This window comes from Sinocyclocheilus anshuiensis, unplaced genomic scaffold (assembly GCF_001515605.1).
Source record: "Sinocyclocheilus anshuiensis isolate Anshui unplaced genomic scaffold, SAMN03320099.WGS_v1.1 scaffold5006, whole genome shotgun sequence".
Classification (NCBI taxonomy): Eukaryota; Metazoa; Chordata; class Actinopteri; order Cypriniformes; family Cyprinidae; genus Sinocyclocheilus; species Sinocyclocheilus anshuiensis.
Window position 1 is genome coordinate 84,049 of NW_015548530.1, and position 7,981 is coordinate 92,029.

Genomic DNA, 7,981 nt, shown 5'->3' on the forward strand with positions numbered 1-7,981 from the left:
GAGGGCTCCTGTCCCCGAGTTTAGCCCAGTGAGGGCTCCAGTCCCCGAGCTTAGCCCAGTGAGGGCTCCAGTCCCCGAGCTTAGCCCAGTGAGGGCTCCAGTCCCCGAGCTTAGCCCAGTGAGGGCTCCAGTCCCCGAGCTTAGCCCAGTGAGGGCTCCAGTCCCCGAGTTTAGCCCAGTGAGGGCTCCTGTCCCCGAGTATGGGTCCATCCGTAGTGGCCGGACCGAGTTGCGCCATCCAGCCATGGCCTCCTGAGTTCCCTACTCCGCCATGGCTCCCCGAGCTCCCTGTTCCGCCATGGCCTCCTGAACTGTATGCTCTGCCATGGCCTCCTAGTCTGCCTGCTCCGCCATGGCTTCCAGAGCTCCCTGCTCCGCCATGGCTCCTTTTATACTTCCGGAGCTCCTCCGTGGGACTCGAGACCGGTGAGTGGCGCAGGTGTCGCGCATTAGCATTTACTCCACCGGCCTCGCTCCGTTCCCACGGCTCTCGGCACTGCCCCTCTCGTCACAAAGAGATGATGGGTGTTTCTTCAGATTTTAGCCATAAAACACACTTTTCAGACTCTCACTAATATTTTTTTTCCTTGCATATAACTGTGCATATAACTATATTACAAGATAATTTTGTCTCTTTGGGGGGAAAAAAGATGGTTTCAAGATGGCGCCGAGCATGGCAGCCGTGTTGCGAGCTCCGAGAAAACGGAATATTTCCATCACATCTCAAATATGTCTTGTTAAGAGACAAGATTTCATAGCTAGCATTTTATGTATCCAAAAAATACATAATGAATGAAGTACGCTTGAGATGAAATACAGTACCTCCTTGGTGTCCTTGGTAACCAAGTACACTAACATTTAAAAAAACATAATTGTTATTTATTGGTTAAAATGACAATACAGCTGAGTGACAGCCGTAAAAACAGATATACGCAACACAAATATAAATTTTTTTTTTTTTTTTTTTTTTGATTTTTCAAATGCAATAATTTTTGTTTTGGATGAATTTATAAGATCAAAAACTATTAATAATCAATGCCTTCATAATGCAATATGTGCATAAAAGTTAAAAAAAATAAATAAAAGCACAATGTGGCATGAAAAAGGGTTTCCAAGACAATGAGACCTTCATATAATAAAAAGACAAATGTCGAAGTCCCTATTATTGATGTAGGAGGTTTGGATTTTCTTCCTTCACATGCTCTGTTTTTCTCTCGTAGTGGAGTTGAAGTTCAATCTGGATCATTACGTGAATAAGCGATATCCCGGCCTGGTGAAGATCGTGAGGAACAGTAAAAGAGAGGGACTTATACGGGCCAGGATTCATGGCTGGAACGCAGCCACTGCTCCTGTTGTGGGATTCTTTGATGCCCATGTGGAGTTCAACACAGGCTGGTAAGTGGTATTCAGTCTTTTATTATTTTATAAGGCATTGTCTCACCACTCAGAATATAACTGACATGGTTCACATGACAAAGGCTTGATTTATCAGAGACTATTCATCATGACATCAATGGTAGCTTAGACTTCAGTGAGGAAAGCAGCCTGATGGGTTTTTATCTAAAGCATCGGTCAAAAATGAACTGATAGATTAATGATCTCAAAAATGGATGAATGTAATGTGCCCCAAATTAAATAACCGTTTTCCTCTCTGATAGTAATGGGCTACCCTGCTGAAAAGTATTTTCAAACTTGTGCATGCGGTTTAGTGCTGGTCTGGTTGGGAACCGACATCCAAACTTCAACCTATAATAGAGACCAGTGTATTTTTTTGAAGACAATCCAGGTAGAACAATAAAGCTATTGTTTGTTGCTTCCAAAAACACAAAACAGCTCTGATGTGCTGAGACTTGCTGTACCCACTGCACTCACAATCCTTAAATGAACTCAAGCATCCTTCATCTGTCACCTCCTTCAACTCGACAGCAAAGAGTTCTCATTAAGGCCTCCCATTAGATTAGTATGACCTCCATGTGGGAATTCTGGATTAACCATTAATGCAGGGCTGTACAGTGCGGCATATATGTCCATATCCATAGACATATACGTGCATATATGCACATGCTACGAAAAAACTTGTCTGTGTGATGAATACATTTACCACTGTAGCACGCGTGCGATACAGTTTTGCATGTTCATAATACAGCCGCTTAATAGTGTGAAGTGATTTCGTTGTGCTTGTTTGTGTGTGTGAGATTGATTATACTTGGTAGTTAGGGGTGTGCGATATGACGATTTTTGATCGTGGACGATTAAAATGTCTCCACGATCTGCTTTTGAAGAAATATCGTTGTATTTCCACCCTAGCAGTACTCTTATAAGGACATCTTTGTACCTTTTTAACCACTTAGAGTAGTAATTTGTACCCTTAAGGTACTAATTTGTAGGCCTACCTATTAGGGGTAAAAAATTAACAAATATGTCCTTTTAAGTGTACTGCTCCAATGACAAGTTTTTGTACCCCAAAAGGTGCGATTTTGCTGTATATAGCCTATACATCCACAACAATTTCTGAAACCACATACAACCCTATTATTTGTATGACCATCACATAAAAAGTTCTAAATCCTTAGTCTGGGGCCGTGTAAAATAATAAAAGGTTCTCTCTTGCACTGCACCTTCAGTTCCCTTTCCCTATTCTTCATTTTCCCCAATATCTCTGACCCCCCCCCAGAGATATTGGGGGAAAAAAAATATTTTTACTATTTAAAATAACTGCTTTCGATTGGATTATATTTTAAAATGTAATTTATTTCTGTGATCAAAGCTGAATTTTTGTCAGTCTTCAGTGTCACATAATCCTTCAGAAATCATTCTAATATGCTGATTTGCTGCTCAAGAAACATATTTGTTGTTGTTATTATTATTATTATTATCAATATTTAAAACAGTTGAGTACATCAGAATTTTTTGATGAATAGAAACATCCAAAGATCAGCATTTATCTGAAATAAAAAGCTTTTGTAACATTATACATGCACTATACCAAAAGCTTGGAGTTAGTATAATTTTTTATTAGAAATGATTACTTTTATTTAGCAATCAAACATTTTTTGATCAAAAGTGATGATAAAGACATTTATAATGTTACAAAATATTTCTATTTCAGATCAATAATATTACAACGTACTAATAATAATAAATGTTGTTTGAGCAGCAAATCAGCATATTAGAATGATTTCTGAAGGATCATGTGACACTGAAAACTGGAGTAATGATGCTGAAAAAGTGCCTAAATGTCAAAATTAGTACAATATATTTGTTGAAAAATTCTAATACTGAACACACTATTGAATTATTAGGCTGTGACTTGTATTATTTTTGTGTTGCTGTCTCTAGCTCCCTCCCTCCCTGTACAATAAATACATGTGAATATCTGTCTCTGCTCATTTTTTTAATGTAACTTTACAATCGAAATTGATGTCCTTTAGCACAGTACTATTCTGAATGATGATAATAATGGGGTGCTACTGATAGCCTAAAAGATACTAGCAGTTTAATGCTCAACTAGGTTAATAAAGACAAAACTATCTAGCGTATTTACAGATGAAACTGACTTGCACTTGAAGCCCTGAACAGGTCAGTGATGTAGCTACTGTTTCTTCTGGCCGCTTCATCGGCTTCACAACTTTGCAGACAGTTTATGTTCACACTGCATGAAAGGTAATATTCAAAAAGGCATAATAGGGGCATTTTAAAGGCTGACTTATCCACTCTGACCTCAGTGTCTCAATGAAAACATTAATCAATACACAGCTTTCACTAGGCTGATCCCTCCAGGAGCCCTCATGAACATTTCAAGCAAACCTCCAAGGGTTCATGGCCTCGTTCCTCCCAATGAAAGTCTTTCTGTATACCATTCAGTTACACTATTGAGATCACCTTTCGATTGCTTAATCAATCGTTTTTCAGATGTTTACATTAGCTCAGGAAGTGAATCTCAGGATAAAAATGATTTCATATTTGTCATTCAGCTGACACTTTTATCCCAAACATCTCAGAGTACAGTAATGACATGAACAATGTGAGGTTAGGTGTCTTGCTCAAGGGCACATGATGATAGGTTATAGATTTCCCTTTGTGAAGGGTCAGATCAGATTGAATCTTTAACCACTAGGCTACATCACTAATGAATTTCAAACTGTGGTTCACTAAAAGGTTTAATTATTTGTATCTTGAGCCAAATGTCTGGTACTGTAGGTCAATACTATCTGTGTTAAAGAACTAAGGTAAGAAATCAAGTGTAAAATTTCTAATAAGGTCATGGAAACATGGAAAAAGAGTGTGAATTAAAAAAGTGTTCTGTATTTATTGAAACGGGTGTTGACATGTACAACAAATGAAGAAATCTGAGTGTGTGATATTGGTAAAATATGCCATTATACTTTTGTTGGTGACTTTTTAGAGCCTTTGATGTGATATTGTAAGAACTAAAGACCTGTGCAGTTTTATATTAGTTTGCATGCACCATTGAACACTTTCTGGAGCTGTTTTACATAAGTGTTGATTCACCTTTTACCACACTAATCTACTTGAACCTGATGAAGAACTCCAGATGAAAAATTTGAAATGCTTAGAGCTAATGAAGTATGAGGGATGAGAATTTCTGAAGACAGTCAATTGGAAGTACAAACACAGTAGGCTACTTGCAAAACGAAGCTCAGTGAGAGGTTGACTGCCAGTCCTCCACAACACTGCCAGTCCTCCACAACACAACCAATGATACCAGGTACTGCAAAAAAAAAACCCCGTCAAACTAGCATAGTTAATTCAGGTTGTATTTGATTCCTATACACATATTGTCTGTATATTGTATAAAAAAATGATATAAGCTGTACACTATTTTACCATGGTTGAGGCTTGTTTGTGGTGTTTTTGGTATATACAGTGGCACAAAAGTATTTGAACACTTAAGTCACACTTAAAATCTTCAATTCATTGCATTAGCTACAAAATATTAATATATTGCTTTATCTATAAAATATCAAATAATGTTGCATCTGCAAACAAAAAATGCTAGAGCTTTTCTCAGAATACATTTGAATTATTTTAACCAGTTGGTCTTCATACATCCACAAGGTCAGTGTGACAAAGTCAATCCCCATCACATTGACATAGATGTCCTAGCAGAGTAACCACAGTAGTTTATCATATTAACTATGAACATGTTCCACAAAGTTTGACAACCAGTAAATATCCAAGATTTTTTGCTTCATTTTGAACATTTTCATATTTTGAAACAAAAACTTAAAAAGTGTTATGCTATACTTTAAAATAAATGCCACTTTGATATTTTTTTAAGTTTAAATCGTTTGTCATGTAGTGCAAATTCATGTACACATTTTTAATTTTGGCTTAACTGTACAAATAGTGTTTGGGGCCACTCTATATATTCATTCATTCATTCATTCATTCATTCTTTCTTTCTTTCTTTCTTTCTTTCTTTGTTGCTCAGATTGATCCATTTTATTGGCCAGCATAAGCTGCAGTTTGGACCATCTGATATGGCTATGTGAGACCCATAATCCTGGCTATTTTAAACATTAGTCAGAGACTGTTAATTTTAAATGATAGACAAGCACTGTTAATCCACATTTGAATGACATATGGTGAGTGGGCTTAGTCTCTGTCTGGGAAATCACCCATTTGTGAGATGTGATTTGAATATACCTTGACAGTGAAGGAATTTAGACATGATTAGTTGTATCGGCTTCTTAAAAATGACATTAATCATCATTTGGTAAGTGATTTATCATTGTGTTTATAGTTAAATTAATATGAGTGGCACTGCAAGTGGGCAGGCTTCAACCTAATGTAATGACTTCACTATCTAATTTGAGCTCATGTATTTTTAGAGCATAATATTGCAAAATGAGAAACAGTGATAAATATAACAGGTAAATATTTAGGAGGGGAAAAAGTAAAAGATTTAACAGGATGAGGCTAAAATAGCTTCACCGTGACAGGCTGCAACATGTCCAAAGGCGATAAATCTATCCCAGCTTCTAAGCTGCTCAACAAATCCATAATGTGCTTAAAAACAGCATGTAAAAAATTTAATCCTACATTTTGCCACAGGAAAAAAAACAACAACAACAAAAAAATCTTCAGGGAATATTTTGCCCTAGCCTAACCTTTTTAACCAGGCTGAGCAAACACAAACAGTTCATGGGATCTTCACAGTGAATGAGGCGAGATTTCATTTTCTGATAGAGGTACATGAGAGAAAGTTTCCTAATTCAAGATGTCACACAGGAGTTTCATCAGTTGTGGAGAATAGGAGGCTAATCTCAAAGGACTGTGTTCTGTAAAAGGGGGAAGACAGTGAAGATAGCAGGACTTACCTCCATACGATGACATGCCAAGTCAAGCACAGTGGGTGATAGAAATCTGTTTATTCAGCAAATTGCCCGAGACTGTGCACGGGGTGCAGCGGTTTATTGTTTCTATAAAGAGTATAAGGGATTTATGATATACCCTGTGGACTTTAGTCAAGGTAAGTGCCATATTTAATTTGACATGAATGAAAACGTGGCTGTGAGGGATAGACATATGGGTTGTGGGACTGTACTGTCTTAAGGTCCCAGTTTGCATCTAAATTTGTGTTTTCAATGTTTCATCTTTGAACAAATTGTACATTATTATCACAGTCTTGATTTTGGTCTGTTTTTGTTAATTTAGTATTTTTTTATATATTATTATAGTATTTATTAATATTTTTAGTTGGGGTTTAATTTAAGTTTGAGTCATTTTGTGTGCTTTTGTCATTTTTTGTTATATAAATGCATGTTTTAGTTTGTCATTTTACTACTTCAACCTCAACTTATTTCAATTTGTTTGCAAGGCAACATTTCTAAAATGCGTTTATTTATTTAACTTTTTAAAAGTTTTTAATTTAATATTTATTTTATTTCAGCTTTGTTTTAATTATAGAAAAAAGATTTTTAGTAAACAATAACAACACAGAGTAGAACATATACTGTGGATTCCAAATGTCTGAGACTTTCATATTTAATACAGAACTTTTCCTGACAAATTATAGTATAAGCAATTTGAGTGAAAACTTGATCTGAAAAAAAACTAATAATTATTACATAATTATTAAAAAGGATAATGATTAATTTTATTGTGATTTTTTTTGTTTAAAAATGTGAAAAATCCTGAAACTTAATTTTATGTTCTTTTTTTTTTTTTTTTTTACCATATTTAAATTACATTCCAAATCCCATATTCCTGGAGACTTTTGGGCTCCACTATAGGTGCATGCAGATTTTGGATTTATCTCTGACATAATATACATAGTTTACTTAAAGGAATGACTTAACATTATTAAACTTGACATTTTCAACGTGGCATTGATGCTGCTTTATTGTATATGGTTGTCAGTCTAAGGCTGTTATACAACAGTAACAACCAAGATTTTCCTGTTTATCATTTCTGATTTTATGTCTGGCACTTTCATCTATTTGGAAAGATCGAGACGTATCCTGTGGGTAATGAAAGAACTGATCACTGTTGCCCTACTGCACACCCTGTCTCATATACCAAAGAGAGTCCCTTTTGTAATTAATCCTAGCAATTACTGGCAGCTGTGTTAGTAATGAGATAGGGTTTTAAAAATTGGACATTTAGCTTAGAGGAGGCAATGCAGGATATTTTTTGACTTTTGAATTTCCATGTTCCTGTCTATATTCTGTACGTTTTTTTTTTGTTATTTTTACGCTTCTACTTGCTTCCTTTGTTGTGTCCTGTGGCACTTGATATGTTTGTTTTGAGTTGAGCCTTATGTAGCTCTCTAGTGTGTGTCATGGCACTGTGATACTGTAAAGTTATTTTTTGATTTTCCCCCCTCCCTCTTTCTTTTGTTTTTGTGGTCTTTTGTGACTTCCTGGAGTGAACGGAGCGTGGGCTGTAACTTTCCTTTCATCGCACTAGTCTGACAGATATATGTTCCTGCTTGCAGTGTCAGTATGTATGCATT

General features: G+C 36.2%; 1 pseudogene; it reads left to right on the forward strand.

The window, feature by feature from the left end:
* The window catches only part of LOC107656823 (polypeptide N-acetylgalactosaminyltransferase 9-like), a 75,400-nt pseudogene extending 71,740 nt beyond the window's left edge, over window positions 1-3,660 (forward strand).
* Window positions 3,661-7,981: the final 4,321 nt, after the last annotated feature.